At 43.0% G+C, this 19,546-nt stretch overlaps 1 protein-coding gene across 2 annotated transcripts in view; it reads right to left on the bottom strand.

Annotated features, from left to right (window-relative positions):
- The window catches only part of LOC123514026 (daxx-like protein), a 95,866-nt gene that overhangs the window by 45,188 nt on the left and 31,132 nt on the right, over positions 1-19,546 (bottom strand). The gene's annotated exons all lie outside the window — the stretch shown is intronic.

The raw sequence follows: 19,546 nt of genomic DNA, 5'->3' as shown, positions 1-19,546 counted from the left end.
TTCTTCCTCCTTTCTCTTATTATAATGTAATTAGCCTTTCTTATTCTACTAATGTCAGTTTCATTCCTTATTTTGCAGCTATGATATACTTTACGGCTATTTCAAACTCTTAATAATCTCTTGTAATCTTCCTCACACATTCTCCTTCACTTAACATTTTCCCTTTAGACGCAATCTCCACCATCATCACCACCACCACCACCACCACCACCACGTCACACTCTATAAATCATTCCACCCGTATACTGTTCATGTACTAGCACTGGGTAGAAGAGAGGAGAGAAGAGGAGGAGGAGGAGGAGGAGGAGGAGGAGGAGGAGGAGGAGGAGGAGGAGGAGGAGGAGGAGGAGGAGGAGGAGGAGGAGGAGGAGGAGGAGGAGGAATAAGGGAGCCGTGACGTGAAAGCAGGTTAGCCACACACTAACATGAGCACAGACAGCATTGCCCGCCCCAACACACTGACGGTGAGGGAAGGCAGGGAATGTGAAGGTTCAGAGAGAGAGAGAGAGAGAGAGAGAGAGAGAGAGAGAGAGAGAGAGAGAGAGAGAGAGAGAGAGAGAGAGAGATGGCATGTTTGATCATTTCCAACTCTTATCCGCAATGATCCATGTGTGTGTGTGTGTGTGTGTGTGTGTGTGTGTGTGTGTGTGTGTGTGTGTGTGTGTGTGTGTGTGTGTGTGTGTGTGTAAGGCCCGCTAGTGACCGCTATCCAGCCTACTAGCCCTGCAATTTTTCATCCTTCCATCCTTCCAGTGTTGCATAAGGCAGGTCAGTGACCACAGCCAGCACCCTTGACCCACTTCCCGTCACAGCCACGTTGCCTCCTCCTCCTCCTGCCATCATCATAGGTAAGGGTTGCTTCGACGTGCAGGTGTGTTGAGAGAGAGAGAGAGAGAGAGAGAGAGAGAGAGAGAGAGAGAGAGAGAGAGAGAGAGAGAGAGAGACTGGACAGACAAACACACAGATAGACAGGTAGACAAACGAACACATACACAAACAAACAGATAAAACGACAATAAAGATAAACAGACAGACAGAAAGACTTACACACACACACACACACACAAATAAACAGACATAACACCCGACCAAGAGAGAGAGAAACAGAGAAAGAGAGACACAAACGAACACAAAGAAAGACAAGCTTCACTGTACAGCCGGTCGGGGCGGGGCAGGGCGGGGCAGTGAGTGGTGGGGCGGGGCAAACCGGGGCAAAGGAAGAGAGGAAATTAGATTGAGTAGCTTAGCGGGGAGGGCCACGTGAGGACCCAGGGGTGAATATGGGCCAGCCGCTGGGGTGACCTGGGGACGGAACCTGCACCACCACCACCATCACCACCACCACTACCACCACGGCCGCCACGTAGGTAAGGGCAGGAAAGGGAAGTGGAGAGATGGAGGATGGAGGGAATTAGGGAGTGCGAGTGCAAAAGAAGAAATGCAAGGGGTAGAAAGAGAGAAATGAAAAACACTGAATGAGAGAGAGAGAGAGAGAGAGAGAGAGAGAGAGAGAGAGAGAGAGAGAGAGAGAGAGAGAGAGAGAGAAAGTGCTGTGTACTAATTGTAAGAAGCCATCAAGCCTACACGTGGTTAGCCTTTGTGTAAAACGTGCCTAATCTTTTAAAAATCTCTCCTCTGACTCACCACTGGAGAACATTGTGTGATTACCGAGGCTACATATGTCTTTCGTCCACCACTCTGTTGAATTAAGGAGGAAGAATACAAAGAAAGTCACAAGAAGCCATCTTACTTACACGTGGCAGTCCCTGTGTTGCCCTCACTGTCACCCACCCCTCACCCACCCCGCCCGCCACCCTTCCACACGTCCATCCATCATCTCTGTCAACTTGCCAGCCCTCAGCACACGCACAAGCGACAAGAAAGACGGAAAGAATGAAAAAGAAAAAAAGAAGGCAAATAAAAAGCAAAGGGAGGTTGTAAAGGCGAATATTTGTGATGATGAAAATTGATTGATGAAACTATAAGAAAGTGAAATTATGGTTCTTGATTAATGAAAAAGCCTTAAGAGAGAGAGAGAGAGAGAGAGAGAGAGAGAGAGAGAGAGAGAGAGAGAGAGAGAGAGAGAGAAGTAGTGCAATTAGAGTCTGCATATTCTAATACACACGTAAACACATTTAAACACACACACACACACACACACACACACACACACACACACACACACACACACACACACACACACACACACACACACACACACACACACAAGAGAGGGAGAGAGGGACGAAAAGTCGAAATGCACACGAAACGTTCGACTTTCTCTCTCTCTCTCTCTCTCTCTCTCTCTCTCTCTCTCTGTGCAGTAAGCAGGGTCCTCTATTTGTCCGTCAGTCCCTCGCGAGACCAGTGAATGTAATCCCTCATTGCCCTCGACGTTTCCTTTGTTCCCTCCCGTGTGTGTGTGTGTGTGTGTGTGTGTGTGTGTGTGTGTGTGTGTGTGTGTGTGTGTGTGTGTGTGTGTGTGTGTGTTGAAAGACAAGCTCAGGGATAATACATATTTACATACATAGTACTACATATATACATACATATACGCACATACATGCATACATAAGAAAAAACAACTGTGTCTTTAAGGGCTTAAAAGAAAGAAAAAAAAAAGTCTTAGCAATTTAAATACGTTTCTCATTGAACTATTAATCATATTAGTACGTTCTTACACACACACACACACACACACACACACACACACACACACACACACACGGCCCGGTAGCTCAGTGGTTAGAGCGCTGGCTTCACAAGCCAGGGGACCGGGGTTCGATTCCCCGGCCGGGTGGAGATATTTGGGTGTGTCTCCTTTCACATGTAGCCCCTGTTCACCTAGCAGTGAGTAGGTACGGGATGTAAATCGAGAAGTTGTGACCTTGTTGTCCCGGTGTGTGGTGTGTGCCTGGTCTCAGGCCTGTCCGAAGATCGGAAATAATGAGCTCTGAGCTCGTTCCGTAGGGTAACGTCTGGCTGTCTCGTCAGAGACTGCAGCAGATCAAACAGTGAATCACACACACACACACACACACACACACACACACACACACACACACACACACACACACCGCATAGTCTAGTGGTTAGCATGCTCGACTCACAATCGAGAGGGCCGGGTTCGAATCCCGGTAAGCGGCGAGGCAAATGGGCAAGCCTCTTAATGTGTGGCCCCTGTTCACCTAGCAGTAAATAGGTACGGGATGTAACTCGAGGGGTTGTGGCCTCGCTTTCCCGGTGTGTGTTGTGTGTTGATGTGGTCTCAGTCCTACCCGAAGATCGGTCTATGAGCTCTAAGCTCGCTCCGTAATGGGGAAGACTGGCTGGGTGACCAGCAGGCAACCGAGGTGAATTACACACACACACACACACACACACACACACACACACACACACACACACACACCGCTTAGTGTAGTGGTTAGGACGCTCGGCTCACAACCGAGACGGTCCGGGTTCGAGTCCCGGTAAGCGACAAGGCAAATGGGCAAGCCTCTTAATGTGTGGCTCCTGTTCACCTAGCAGTATAAATAGGTACGGGATGTAACTCGAGGGGTTGTGGCCTCGCTTTCCCGGTGTGTGGAGTGTGCTGTGGTCTCAGTCCTACCCGAAGATCGGTCTATGAGCTCTGAACTCGCTCCGTAATGGGGAGGGTTGGCTGGGTGACCAGCAGGCAACCGAGGTGAATTACATACACACACACAGACACACACAAACACACATACACACACACACAAACTCACATACACACAGAGCCAAGCAAAAAGTCACAAAATCAGTCAGTCTATCAAACAGCCAGCACCCAGTTAGTCAATCAGCCAACCAACCATGTATCAATCCATCCAACCATCCATCCAGCCCATCAACACTCCCCTCAGCGGGCCACCAAATCAGCCATGCAGGAACCCTCTGAACTCAACAGACGGAGAGAAAGCCAGCCAGCCACCTCGCCAAACAAACACAGACATACGTACTTAGAGAACATGCATGGACAGAAATACTAACAGAAACAAACACACGAACCTGCTAGCACATCACACCTACCTACCCACGCAGACACACACACACACACACACACACACCGCGTAGTGTAGTGGTTGGCACGCTCGACTCACAATCGAGAGGGCCGGGTTCGAGTCCCGGTAAGCGGCGAGGCAAATGGGCAGTAAATAGGTACGGGATGTAACTCGAGGGGTTGTGGCCTCGCTTTTCCGGTGTGTGTTGTGTGATGTGGTCTCAGCCCTACCCGAAGATCGATCTATGAGCTCTGAGCTCGCTCCGTAATGGGGAAGACTGGCTGGGTGACCAGCAGACTACCGAGGTGAATTACACACGTGACCACCACCACCACCACCACCACCACCACCGCTGCAACCATCGCCTCAAAAAATGTCAGTCCTCCGTTAGCACCAAACATTTGCTGATCATTTCCCGATGGAGAGGTTCTCGGGGTGTCGGGTCAGCGCGCCTCCCCCGTCAGCCACGTCCGGCGCGGCTCAGGACGAGGGAGGCGGCCAATGTTTGCTGTTCTCAGGTATCTGTGGGCCGCGAGAGTCACCTGCAGGCCGGCCCCCGCACCCCGCCACGTTAACTAGGCCATCACAATATTGACCCGAGAGAGATGCAAGGCAGGGGTTTGAAAGCAGGGTTCAGGGATTTGAAATTAGGGTTGCTTGTTGCGTTTTCAGGGATTTGAAAATGAGGGTTGCTTGGCGTGTTGCTGCATGTTGCTCGAGCGATTATTGAATGGAAAATTGTCCTCTTTGTAGAAAATATTAGATCGTTTGAATAGGAAGCTTTTCCAAAAGTATTTCGTTATTGCCTGTTTTTTTTCCAGTGTTTCTGTGTGTGTTGCGAGGAGGAAAGGGAAGACTGAATGAAAAATAGAGACTTTGTTTTCGTGATGTTTCGGGGAAGGAAAAAAGATTAACGCACAAAAATAATCACCATGATAGAACCAAATCTAAATCATTCGAATATTATTATGATATAAGATAAGATAAAGGCAAAATACAAAATAGATTGTCATAATGAAAGAAATACTAGATGTTTCTAACCCTAATATTAAGACATTTAGGAAGGATTTATTAGCGCATGTCTGTTACGTTTCTAAGATCATGGATAACATTTACATGTTTTTGCAAAGAACGAAAATGAAGAATGAACAAAAAAAGATCCTTCGGAAAAAATAAAATGAACACTAAATTATATGAAAGAAACTTTACAAGAACAAGGTTTCCTTTTATTCACTTGCTGCGAGGAACGAAAGTGGACAGTGAAGAAAAGTACATATATATTAAAAAGCAAAACAAAACTGAATAATCTGAATACTAAGATAATGTAAGAGGAATTTGACAAGATTTCTTAACATACGTAGAAGGTTTTGTGAACACTAAAAAAGAAATAAATAAAAAAAAAAGAGTTTCTCTCTAACATAAACTAGTTGATTTGAATGTTAACATGATATAAGATTGTTTTTGAGATTTCTTTCTTAGTGCAGGGACAGAAATGAAGGCTAAACGAACGAGAAAAAAGAAAGAAAAAAAAAGGCTTCCAGTGAAAAAAGAAAACAATCTAAATAGAAATATAAAGCAAAGTGAGTTTTCTACAGAAGAATCGAGAATGTTTGTCTGTTACGCATGTTCATTACGAAAGGAGAGAGTGCAAACAGATTAGAATGAATGAATAAAAGAGAGAGAGAGAGAGAGAGAGAGAGAGAGAGAGAGAGAGAGAGAGAGAGAGAGAGAGAGAGAGAGAGAGAGTCAAACTAGGACAGCCTAATATTGACCGAAACAGACAAAGGAGTTTCTTGACTTAGGAAAGAAAATTAAGATAGATTTGAGTGAATGAACTAGTAGGGAACCCACGGAGAGAGAGAGAGAGAGAGAGAGAGAGAGAGAGAGAGAGAGAGAGAGAGAGTGTGTGGAAAGTCGTGAGAAACGTATTGTAATGTGATGTGGTAAGTCATTATATGGTGGTGATATTGTTGTTGTTATTGTTGTTGTTGCTGTTTTTGTTGTTGTTATTGCCGTTGTTTTGGTTGTTGTGGTTACTAGAAGGTGAGGCAAGAGTGGGAAGGCTTAACACCTACTCTCTCTCTCTCTCTCTCGTCACTTTCACCAGTCTGCTAATGCCAGAGTCCCGGTCATTGCGCTGCTGGACAGCCAACGGCCAGTCAGTCAGTCATCCACCCATTCAACAGGTCAAATAATTTGCTAGTCATTCATTATTCAGCCATTCAGCCCGCCAACCATGAAACCACTCACTCACTCATTCTGTCTGCCGGCCATTCATACAAACAGCCAGATAAGTTGTCAGTCAGTCAATCGTTTAGGTAGCGCAGAGATCAGCAACCCATAACTCGAGAAGAGCCAGCCAATTTCTTCAGAATTGAAAAGGAAGGGGAGTTGCTGGAGCCACAGTGACAATTTGGAATGTTGATTACTATAATCCTAAAAAACTTCTTTCATACGAAAGTGGTAGTAGTAGTAGTAGTAGTAGTAGTAGTAGTAGTAGTAGTAGTAGTAGCAGTAGTAGCAGCAGTAGTTGTTGTTGTTGTTGTTGTTAGTAGCAGTAGCAGCAGCAGTAGCAGTAGCAGCAGCAGTAGCAGCAGTAGTAGTAGTAGCAGTAGCAGTAGTTGTTGTTGTTGTTGTTGTTGTTGTTGCAGCAGCAGTAGCAGTGCAGCAGCAGTGGTGGTGTAGCAGCAGTAGTGTGGTGGTGGCAGCTGTAGCAGGTGGTGGCAGCAGCAGTGGTGGCAGCAGTGGTGGTGTTGTGTTGTTGTTGTAGTGTTGTTTGGTGGTGGTGGCAGCAGCAGCAGTAGTTGCCTGTTGTTGTTGTTGTTGTTGTTGTTGTTTAGCAGTGGTAGTAGCAGCAGCAGTAGCAGCAGCAGTGTTGTTGTTGTTGTTGTTGTTGTTGCAGCAGCAGCAGTTGTTGTAGCAGTTGTGTGTTTGTTGTTGTTGTTGCAGCAGCAGTGTAGCAGCAGCAGTAGCAGCAGTAGTAGTAGCAGCAGCAGCAGCAGCAGCAGCAGTAGCAGCAGCAGCAGCAGTAGCAGTAGCAGCAGCAGTAGTGGCAGTTGTTGTTGTTGTTGTTGTTGTTGCAGCAGTAGTAGTAGTAGTAGTAGTAGCAGTAGTAGTAGTAGTAGTAGTAGTAGTAGTAGTAGTAGTAGTAGTAGTAGTAGTAGTAGTAGGAGGAGGAGGAGGAGGAGGAGGAGGAGGAGGAGGAGGAGGAGGAAGAGGAGGAGGAGGAGGAAAGGAGGAGGCGGAAGAAGAGGAGAAAGAAGACGAAGAACAGGAGGAGCAGGGAAAATAGCCGCTCTCGTATGGGAGTGCATCTCCACTATCAACAAACAAGAGTGACGCTGGGGACTGCACTGCACCTCGTCACAGCCTTGGTCCCCTGGGTAAAGGCTGAGGTGGCTGGATTGACATGTATCATACGGGGTATGATCCCCGTAGAGGTGTAGACCTCGTGTTTCGCTCTCTCTCTCTCTCTCTCTCTCTCTCTCTCTCTCTCTCCTTTAATCATTACTCACTACATATTGTAGTTCTTTCATGGAAACACACACACACACACACACACACACACACACACACACACACACACACACACACACACACACACACACAGGAGCGTAGACATATACAAACAAACATTTAGACATAATAAGTCCTATCCTCCTCCTCCTCCTCCTCTCATATATGTTACAGTTAAACTTTCCCTTCTCTCTCTCTCTCCCGCTCTCTCCTCCCTCTCCCAAGGACGCCTTCCTCTCATTTCTCATTTCCGCTTCTCTCTCTCTCTCTCTCTCTCTCTCTCTCTCTCTCTCTCACACACACACACACACACACACACACACACACACACACACACACACACACACACCGCGTAGTGTAGTGGTTAGAACGCTCAACTCACAATCGAGAGGGCCGTGTTTGAGTCCCGGAAAGCGGCGAGGCAAATGGGCAAGCCTCTTAATGTGTGGCCTCTGTTCACCTAGCAGTATAAATATGTACGGGATGTAACTGGAGGGGTTGTGGCCTCGCTTTCCCGGTGTGTGGAGTGTGTTGTGGTCTCAGTCCTACCCGAAGGACAGTCTATGAGCTCTGAGTTCGCTCCGTAATCGGGAAGACTGGCTGGGTGACCAGCAGGCGACCGAGGTGAATTACACAAGGTAATAAAGCGAAAAGACATGAAGGAAAAATAAGGAAGGAGCAAGGAAGAATCTCTCTCTCTCTCTCTCTCTCTCTCTCTCTGGTGTGTGTGTGTGTGTGTGTGTGTGCGCGCCTGAGGAAGTGGCTCGTAAGTGGCTCCGTCTGGCTTGGCAATTAGAGAGAGAGAGAGAGAGAGAGAGAGAGAGAGAGAGAGAGAGAGAGAGAGAGAGAGAGAGAGAGAGAGACGAATTACCATCTATCTATCGAATCATTCATCCATTCATCTATACATCCACCCACTCACACACTCACACATCTTTACATACATACATACATACATATATACATACATACATACTCGAATTTTTAATAGAACCACAGCAACATTTTTTGAGTATTTTATCATGGAATATTAATGGCGCGAGAACAAAATTAGAGAAATGTAATGTATTGAAGTGTATTTCCAAATATGACATTATAAGCTTAAACGAAATTAAGACAGAACTGAGCGTAAGTTTACCTGGCTATGTCGGATATAGAAAAATGCAGAAAAATCTTGCTCATCGTGGAGGTACTGTTGTGTTTGTTAAGAACCATTTGTCTCAGTTTGTGTCATCAGTAGACGTTAGTGTAGACGACCAGGTGTGGCTCAAATTGGATTGTGTGCCTACAGTCTTGTTTGGGTTTTGTTATGTTCCTCCGAGTGACTCACCATATTTCACCCATTATTCCTTTGCTGCCATTCATGAAAGAATTGTAGACAGTGAGTGTAGTGGTGTTGTTATTATGGGAGACATGAACACAAGGTTCGGTGCAAGTGTCCGTGACATACTACGTGATGACCTTCGTGTACATGACACATTCACATACCCCTTAATTCCAGATGAAGTGACGAATCCCAATGATAACGCCTTCGTAGTGTCTACGATGTGCAAAGACAATGACCTATTAGTGATTAACAATCTGAAATATGACGCTAAGCACTTTGTAGGTGGAAAAACATACAAGAAGAAAGATGTATGGGTATCGGAATTGGACGTTGTCGTGACCTCGCGACAGCTTGTATGTGACATTGTTGGCTTCCATGTACACCAGACGGCCCACTTACCCTCCGACCACGCCCCATCACCCTTGAGATGCGGATGCCTAGAGTAAATTTGTCAATGTTGGACAAGCGAGCAAACATGCTTGATGGTCATTGTTCACCCACAGAAGGGCGAGGGAGGGGAGGAGTGCGTCGGCCAGTTGGTTTCAGTGATATAAATCCTGATTGGTTTACTGCTTATATACCTGATACTGAAATGCTATATGAATTTAACGACATAAATAGCTTTAACATAAATATCACAGATGCACTGTATAAGTACGCAAGGGAAAGTTGTGCTGGTGATGTGAGGGAAGAGGAAGACGACAATCGTCTAGACAGATGGGAAAAACTATTGAGTGACGGTGATCATAGACGAGTGTGGCAGGCAATAAACTGGAAAGGCAACTTGCAGGCCTATGATAAGTCTCTAGTCGTACCATCGGACACAGATTTTAAGGAATATTTTGAGAATGAATTTAATATAAATAATGTAAACATTACAGAAGAAGATCTTGACACAGGAGTCAATATTCCCCTCCTGGACAACCCCATCACTCCTCAGGAACTCACAGTACAAGTAAGGCGTATCAAGCCTGGCAAAGCGTGCGGTCCAGATGGCATTCCACCCGGAATATTCAAGCTGCTCCCTCCAGACTGGATTCTTTGCATAGCCACCTTGTTTAATTCAATTTTCTTTTCTGGTTCTTATCCTGATTTGTGGTCTAAAGCTAAATTCTTTACAATATTCAAGAGAGGAGATAGGAAAGATCCTAGTAACTATCGAGGCATTAACGTAATGAGTAGTATTGCCAAGTTATACGATATGGTAGTGTGTTGTCGTCTCGAACAGTGGTTCAAACCGTACAGGGAGCAGGCTGGAGCACAGCGGGGCCGCGGATGTATGGATCATATTCTCACACTTAGACTCCTCACTGATTACGCAAGGAAGAAAAAGCTCAAGTTGTTTGTGACTTTTATTGATTTTTCCAAAGCCTATGACAACGTACCTCGTGATATACTGATGCGAGTGTTAAGGCGACTTGGATGTGGCGCAATAATGCTGGGGGCCATAGCGGCCATGTACGCCGTGACGGAGAGTGTGTTGGGCACCGCTGTGTTCGCCACCACGATGGGAGTGCGCCAGGGATCCCCAACATCTTGTCTTTTGTTTATTATATTTGTTAATGACCTGATTAAGTCTATAAAAGATAACTGCGGGGATGATGGGTTTCTCTCTTGGCTGCATATTCTCGTCCTGATGGACGACACTGTATTGTTGGCTACCACGAGGGAGAGAATGCTACATAAGATAGGACTTATGAAAACTTTCTGTGATAATTACGGGATGAAGGTCAATGAGGCAAAGACAAAGTTTTTCGTAGTGGGAGGAAATGCAGCTGATATGGAGCCCCTACGTGTGGCGGGGTTAGAGGTGCTGCGATGCCAGCAGTACTCGTACCTCGGGGCCACCTTCACAGCTGACGGCTCGGTTCACCAGGCAGTCAGGACTCACGCCCTGGCTAAAGCAGCCCATGTCTCCAAGTTCGTATCTTTCCTTAAGAAAAATAACGATATACCATTTCAAGTCAAGAAAAGAGTATTTGATGCTGCATTAATGTCTGCTATTCTTTACGGCTGTGAGTCCTGGCTGAATGCAGACTTAAAACCTATTGTAAAATTGTATAACTGGGCCTTAAAGACATTGTTAGATGTAAGGATGACTACTTGTAATGATGTCTGCTACATTGAGTCGGGAAACCCGCCCATCAATACAGTGATAAAGAAAAAACAAAGGAAATATTTAAAACATGTTTGGATAGAACGCTCACAGATGGATGATGACCCATTGATAATGGCGCTTAAGACAGTAATGGCGGCCAGATATAACACCAAAGACTATGTCTACGACCTGATCCATAATGATTTAGATGATATCAATATTGGAATGAGAGAACTTAAGCAGAATTTACAACAAGTTGCATCCTCCAGACGCAAAACCTATCTCGAGATAAACCCTAGTTTGTGTGCCCATCCCATATATTTAGAGAAGCAAAAAGTGCCGGAAAAAGACCGTATCGCCTTCACACGCTTCAGGGTGTCGAGTCACTCTTTGGCGGTGGAGGTGGGCAGGTGGAGTAGGCGAGGACGCGGCCGCTTGCCCCTGGAGGAACGCGTGTGTGTGTGTGGAGACATACAAACGGAAGTGCACGTTGTCCAGTATTGCACACTCACTCAACATCTGCGAGACTTTCACAATTTTTCAACAATTGGGGATATCTTCAATAACAGATTTAGTCACGAAACTACGTGTAACATAATCAGGCAGATTTTAGATATATATAATTGAGCTAATATGTTAGAGTAATCATTTTATAACAGATTTTATGTGAAGTATCAAATTAGTTATTAGTTTTCAATGTGTGTAGTACTTATATTTCCTTTTATCATAGAAATTTAGTAATAGTTCTAGAAATTTTATTGCTGATAGGAAGGATTAGAAAAGAACTACTTTTATTATTATTATGTTTTTTTATGCACTTGTTTATTAAGGTAATGTAGAAACGAGATAATTAAACTTTTATGTACAGAGAACAGAGATTTTAGAAGTAACAATTATATTACAAATGTATAGTTTTAACAATTATGATGGACCATATTTTTAATATAAAGTATTGTATCAATGTAATGTTGCTGTGGTCAATAAACTATCTATCTATCTATCTATCTATCTATATATTGGGAAAAAAAATGTATCAAATAAATAAGAGGTGAATAATTTTGCAGTGAATTCAATAAGAAGATAATCAGCAATGCAGTGAATAAGTAAATAGGTAAACAAAGAAAATATCAATAAACATTTTAAAACTCACATGTGCACACACACACACACACACACGCCAGACCACCGAGCTGACAAGACGTCGGAGAGGGGGCTCCAGCCACGGCATCAAACATCTACCTATACGTGAATAAACAGGGCCCGAGCAGTAATAGGAATGTCTCTCTGGTCCAATGAGATGATGAGTGGTGGAAAGTGAGGAGTGTCGCAAAATAGGAAGAGGTGAAGTGTGTGAAAGGTTTGTGTGGTCACCAACCCGCAAACAGCTGATACGCGTAAACATGGCGGAAGCGAGAAGGGATTAATTTGTGGGTTTTTTGGATTCCCCAGGACTCAGGGAGGTGAGTTTGGACAGGAGAATTGAGAATATGGAAAAAAGAATTGGAACAATAGTGGTAATAGAGGAAAAGTTGGATAGAGTCCTAAGAGAAAATGAGGCCTTCCGTAGGGAAGTCATAATGCTTACCAGGGAAAATGCCAAGTTGTTGACACAAAAGTTGGAATTGGAAAGTAACAATGCGCTCCTGGGAAAACAGTGTCAGGAATTAACTGTAAAAATAACCGAGATGGAAAGAAAACTAAAAGAAGGAGAGGAGAAAAGTAAACAAAGAGACACTAGGCTGGAGGAGGTGAAAAAAACAATGAAGAAGCGCATAACAGTTTTAGAGAAATAATTAAACAACAAGAAAAAGAAAAGAGTGAGTTGGCCCAACGGGAGATTGTTAAAGTTTTACAGCAAGAGGAGACAATGGTGAGAAACATTGCAGAAAAGAAAAAGTGTGTGGTAGTGAGTGGATTAAAGGAAGATAATATAAGAAACTGGCAGGAGAGAAAAATTAAGGAGGAAGAGAAGATTAAGACCATGCTGAATAAGATCTCGGAAGAAGAAAATGCATTTGGAGAAGTTGAGGAATATATGAGATTGGGAAAGTATGAAGAAGGAAAGTCTAGAGCCATGAAGATAACATTAAAATCCCAAGTAGCTGCTGAGCATGTATTGAGAAATGCATGGAAGCTGAAAAATTCTCAAGAGACAAACATGATTTATGTAAGAAGAAATATGTCGCAGGAGGAAAGGGCTAAGATGAGAGAAATGGTGACAGAGGTGAGAGAGAGGAATGAGGCAAGAACAGAAGAAGAAAAGAAGTTTTTTGGAAAATAAGAAACGACAAAGTGTGGAAGTGGTGGACAAAAGAGAGGGAGTAAAAGACCAGACAAAGGAGCAGATAAGGAAGAAAGACATAAGAGTATCATATACTAACATAGACGGCTTCCTATCAAAAGATTAGAGTGTATGGACCATCTGATAAGGGATAAACCAGATATTATGTGTATAGTGGAGACTAAATTGAGACCGAATATACAAATAGATTGGTTTGGAGGGGGAAATTATAGAATGTGGAGAAAAGATAGAGTGAATAAAAGTGGAGGTGGAATAATTGTGTTAACAAGAAAAGACTTAATAGTGCAAAATGTGTGCCTTGGAGGAGACGAGGAGGAAGTGGTGGGTGTGGTGGTGACTGATGGAAGGCAAGATATCAATATTGTAACTGTGTATGTACCACCAAAAACAAGTGCATGGTCAAATGATCAGTATAATAGTATGGTGGAAAGCACATTGGAAAGAATGAGAAATGAAGCTGCAAAGAAAGCAAAAATGGTTATAGTTGGAGATTTCAACTGTAAAGACGTCAATTGGGAAGAATTTGAAGTGGGGAATGGTGGAGAATGGGGTGAGCAGCTATTAAATTATGCGGTGGGAAATTTGATGACACAGTGGGTGAGGCATCCAACAAGGGGAAGGAGGGGTGATGCCCCGTCGAGACTGGACTTGATATTCACAAAGGAGTAAATCTAGAAAATGAGATTGAGCATGAGTGTCCTTTGGGGAAGAGTGATCATGAATTATTGAAATTTGAGGTAAAGGTGGGGTTCAGCAAAGATAATGAAGTTGGATACAAGGAGGAATGCCTAAATTATGCTAAGGGAAGATATAAGGAGTTGAGAAATTACTTTGGAAATGTGGATTGGTCCGAAATGTACCAGGAAACAAACATGCAGTTAAAATATGAAAAATTTATGGAAATATATAGTGAGGCCGCAGAGAACTTTGTGCCAAAATATACTAAGAAAATCTTAAAGGGAGATCAATGGTTTAACAAAACCTGTGACAAGGCAAAAGGGAGAAGGAAAAGGCATGGGAAAAATACAAGAGAAATAATGAGGAAGTGGAGAGAGAAGCATATAGGAATGCAAGAAATAAATATGTTCAAGTGAGAAGAAGGGCACAACAAGAATTTGAACAGAGAATAGTGGAGAATTGTGAAAGTGATCCCAAAATGTTTTATAAATTCATTAATGGTAAATTACAGAAAAAGAAACAGTTGATAAATTAAAGGTTGGAGATTATATATATGAAGATACAAGTGTCATTGTTGAAAAATTGAATGAGAATTTCTGCAAAGTATTCACAGAAGAAACACAATTCAATCGACGGATGTTACCTGTGACAAGATGGATGCAAGAAATTATAGTAACAAAGAGTGACATTGCAAAAGTTTTGAGTCAATTAGATGTTAACAAGGCAATGGGACCAGATGGTGTGTCTGGAAGAATGTTAAAAGAATGTCAAGAGCAGTTGCTAGATCCAATTTTAGATTTAACAAGAACATCTATCAACACGGGACAGGTGCCAGTAGAATGGAAAAGGGCAAATGTAGTACCAATTTACAAAAGTGGATGTCGCATGGAACCATTGAATTATAGACCTGTTTCTTTGACCAGCATTATGTGTAAGATATGTGAAGAAGTGATCAAAAGCAAGTGGTGTGAGTTCCTGGAAAACAAAGAAATACTAAGTGAGAAACAGTTTGGCTTTAGAAAAGGGAAATCATGTGTATCAAATTTGCTATGTTTCTACTCAAGAGTGGTCGATATTTTACAAGAGAGGGATGGATGGGTTGATTGTGTATACCTAGACTTAAAAAAAACATTTGATAAAGTACCACATAACAGATTGATGTGGAAGTTAAGTAGTATCGGAGGAATAAGGGGAAATCTGACGGAGTGGATGAGAAATTATTTGACAGGTAGAGAAATGAGGACGGTAGTGAAGGGAGTGAAGTCAGAGTGGAGGAAGGTAACCAGTGGAGTTCCCCAAGGTTCGGTGCTTGGTCCCATCATGTTCCTGATCTATATAAATGACATGCCAGAGGGAGTGAGAAGTTATATGAATATGTTTGCAGATGATGCAAAGATTATGAGGAGAGTGAGGAATATGCATGACTGTAATATACTGCAGAAGGACTTGGACAAAATATATGAATGGAGCAGGACGTGGCAAATGGAATTCAATACCAACAAAAGCTGTGTAATGAGAATGGGTAGAAGTAAATATAGACCATATAAAGACTACCAGCTGGGGGAAGACTGTAATTGAAGTCAGTGAAGAAAAAGACTTGGGAGTGACTGTACAGAGTAATCTGTCTCCAGAAAAGCACATTAATAGAATATTTGGAAAACGTACAGCATGCTCCAAAGTATAGGATGGGCATTTAATTACCTGGACGGGAACATGATAAAGAAAATATTGACCACCCTGATTAGGCCACAGTTGGAATATGCATCAGTAATTTGGTCACCATACATGAAGAAACATGTCAAGAAACTGGAAAGAGTGCAGAGGTTAGCAACAAGAATGATACCAGACTTTAAGGAGGTACCGTATGAGGAGAGGTTAAATAGGCTGGAATTAAGCATGTTGGAAGAAAGAAGAGTCAGAGGATATGATAACAATGTTCAAAATAGTACATGGAGTGGACATATTGGATAGGGAGAACCTGATCACGATGGCATCCAGTAATTACCTAAGAGGACACCCAAAGAAAATACTGAAGGACTCCTGCACGAGCGACATCAAGAAGTATAGCTTCCCGTATCGGAGCATTGATGCATGGAACAAACTGAGCGTGGATGTGGTGTGTGCGGCGAGTGTCAGTCAAATGAAGGAAAAATTGGACAAGTGTGGACAAAGAGACAGGACATAGAGAGCTACGGCTCGGGCCCTGTAATCACAAATAGGTAAATACACACACACACACACACACACACACACACACACACACACACACACACACATTCTTTTTTTTCCAACTTAGCAAAAATGGAATTATTTCGTGGGATTTTACGAAGTGTCATCGTTGGTGTCTCAATCACTGAGCCTCCTAAGTACGTACAATTATACAAGTTACACCCTACAGCAAAAAATGAATAAGTAAAATAAATAAATAAAATAAAATGAAAAAGAAAAAAATAGACAAAATTAATAAATAAATGTAAAATAATACCAATAGTTTCAGACATTTTTGACTGCAATAATTACTTTTTACTGGTGAATAACGTAACAACACACGGCAAGGGTTGGTGCAGTGAGCCATCAGGACTACACGTGACACTCCACATCAAACTGCCTACCAATGTCCACCTGTCATCCTCGTCCTTAAATCTATATAATCTTCAGAATAAATATTTTCCTACCTCTTTTTTTATCCAGTTTCTTTAAGTTTGAATGCGTTATTCTTTGTCCAAACTTTATCATACCTCTCATACCTAACTATTGACATCCATCATCATCATCATCATCATCATCATCATCATCATCATCATCATCATCATCCCTATCTACGAATAAAATCATACATGTCAAGTCTTACGTTTTTTGCGTAAATCTTTAGTAAATTCTGATTTTCAAGTCTTATGGCGTAAGTTGAAAATTTTACGTTTTTCTCCGCATGCGGTTTTCTTTTTTTTTAAACGTTTGTTTTTAACAATTTGAAATAAATTCCCGTTTTCAAATGTTACATATAATGACACCTCTCCCAACACATCGGGGTGAGCTGCTGTGCTTCCTTCATCTCCTTGGCAGTGATGAAAGGATCTTTTTTTTTCACTTCCCGGTTCAGCAGAATGTCAGTCCTTGGGCGTGTCTTTCTTTTCTTATTGTTTAATTACCGTTTCATACACAAACTTATGGTCTCTAACGCAAAACCTTCCAGCAAGACACCACAGTGGCTTGACAGGTATGTATAAATATAGGTCTGCCTAATCCTAACCTATCAAAGCTCTTTATTGACTACACCAACAGCCTCGTTACCTATTAGTCCAGTACGTCTCTCTCTCTCTCTCTCTCTCTCTCTCTCTCTCTCTCTCTCTCTCTCTCTCTCTGTCTGTCTTGGTCGCTTTCACTATCATTCCCATGCATTCAGATAGAGTTAGATAGAAATAGGACTTTCTCTCTCTCTCTCTCTCTCTCTCTCTCTCTCTCTCTCCTAATTCTAACTTTGGCTAGGTTGATTCCATTATGATGATTACTAACTCTACGTATTTGGGCCACTTCAGAATACCTATCACCATTTCTCGTCACCATCCATAAACATAGCTAACCTTTTGAAGCACACTATTGATACACCACTAACAACTTTAATGAATCTATGTATCCCATTAATCTGTCGCTTTTCTTGTAAACCGGCTTCTTTCTCCGCTTGTTTCTTGGGTTTGGTTGATGGTGTAAAGTGCCCCGCGGTTCATGATCTTGTATGTAGGCGACAGATAGGAGTGCAAACGGTTCACTAGGGATAATTCCTGTTCTCTTAACGGTATCCTAGCCACTATCTCTCTCTCTCTCTCTCTCTCTCTGGGTGCTGTGTGAATTTTTTTTATGAGAATGTGGGAAGAGAGCTTAAATTCTCTCTTCCGCCGATCGACCAACTCTACTCCTCTTCCTTCCTCCTCCTCCTCCTCCTCTGCCTACTCATTCTCACCGTTCTCTTCCTCCTCCTTTTACGCTTGCAACTTCTACAATGTTCCTTGGAATTAACAGACTCAGTTTCCTTCCATATTCCCACAAGTTCCTCGCAGCCTCATCAACCTAGCCACTCTCTCTCTCTCTCTCTCTCTCTCTCTCTCTCTCTCTCTCTCTCTCTCTCTCTCTCTCTCTTTATTTGTTGTTGTTGTTGTTGTTGTTGTTGTTGTTGTTGTTGTTGTTGTTGTAGTTATTATTATTATTATTATTATTATTATTATTATTATTATTATTATTATTATTATTATTGTTATCATCATTATCAGCATTATTATAATCATTATTATTGTTCTTTCTTTGCTACAAACATCTAAGAACAGAGAAGCACACACACACACACACACACACACACACACACACACACACACACCTACTATTCTCTCATTCCCTCTCCTACACCTCCTTCTCTTCTTCTTGTCCCTCCTCTTCCTCCTCCCAGCACTATTTTTTCCTTCCGCCCATCGACCAACTAACTCCTCTTCCTCCTCCTTCTCCTCCTCCTCGTGCTCCAGTACCTGCAAGTTCCTCAGTCACCACTAGTCCCTTGTACTGGTGACCTGCTGACCTGGACCTGGTGAAGCTGAGTTGTGGTCACACTGCCTCGTAAAATGTAAATAAATAGTGTTTGTTTTTACCTTATTTTTCTACCTTTTTTTTCTCAAGATTTTTTTCCTTTATTTATTTGCTCTCTCTCTCTCTCTCTCTCTCTCTCTCTCTCTCTCTCTCTCTCTCTCTCTCTCTCTCTCTCAGGTGTTTAATCCAACGTATAATTATTTTCTATCCTCTTTTCCTCCTCCTCCTCTTCCCCACTTTCCCCCCTCTACCTCCTCCTCTTCCCCAATTTCCCCCCTCTACCTCCTCCTCCTCCTGCTCCTCCCTAACTAGCATTTGCAAGTGAGTTAATGATGAAGATCGCGTCCCTCCCCAGCCTTCCTGAATCTTCCCTACTCCCTTCCTCACGTGTACTACTCACCTCTCCTCCTTATGCTTCCCTACACGCTTGTTACTGTGTGTGTATGTGGGGAGAGAGGGAGGTGAGGGGGCAGCAATGATAGATGATATATAGTAAAGATAAGAGAACAACAACAACAACAACAACAACAACAACAAGTGAATATCATTAACATATCTGAACACTGCGTCACAAGTTACGTATATATGAAAAAAACATATATACTAAAAAACGTAACTTTATATATATGTAGACAAGTGTGCAAAAGTAATACTAGGAAAGTTTGGTAGATACTGGTGTAGGAGGAAGAAAAAAAAAACACCAACACACACACATACACACACACACACACACACACACACACACGCCCGGTAGCTCAGTGGTTAGAGCGCTGGCTTCACAAGCCAGAGGACTGGGGTTCGATTCCCCGGCCGGGTGGAGATATTTGGGTGTGTCTCCTTTCACGTGTAGCCCCTGTTCACCTAGCAGTGAGTAGGTACGGGATTTCAATCGAGGAGTTGTGACCTTGTTGTTCCGGTGTGTGGTGTGTGCCTGGTCTCAGGCCTATCCGAAGATCGGAAATAATGAGCTCTGAGCTCGTTCCGTAGGGTAACGTCTGGCTGTCTCGTCAGAGACTGCAGCAGATCAAACA

This window comes from Portunus trituberculatus, chromosome 37, assembly GCF_017591435.1.
Source record: "Portunus trituberculatus isolate SZX2019 chromosome 37, ASM1759143v1, whole genome shotgun sequence".
In the NCBI taxonomy this organism is placed as follows: Eukaryota; Metazoa; Arthropoda; class Malacostraca; order Decapoda; family Portunidae; genus Portunus; species Portunus trituberculatus.
This window is presented reverse-complemented; position numbering and strand designations above follow the sequence as displayed.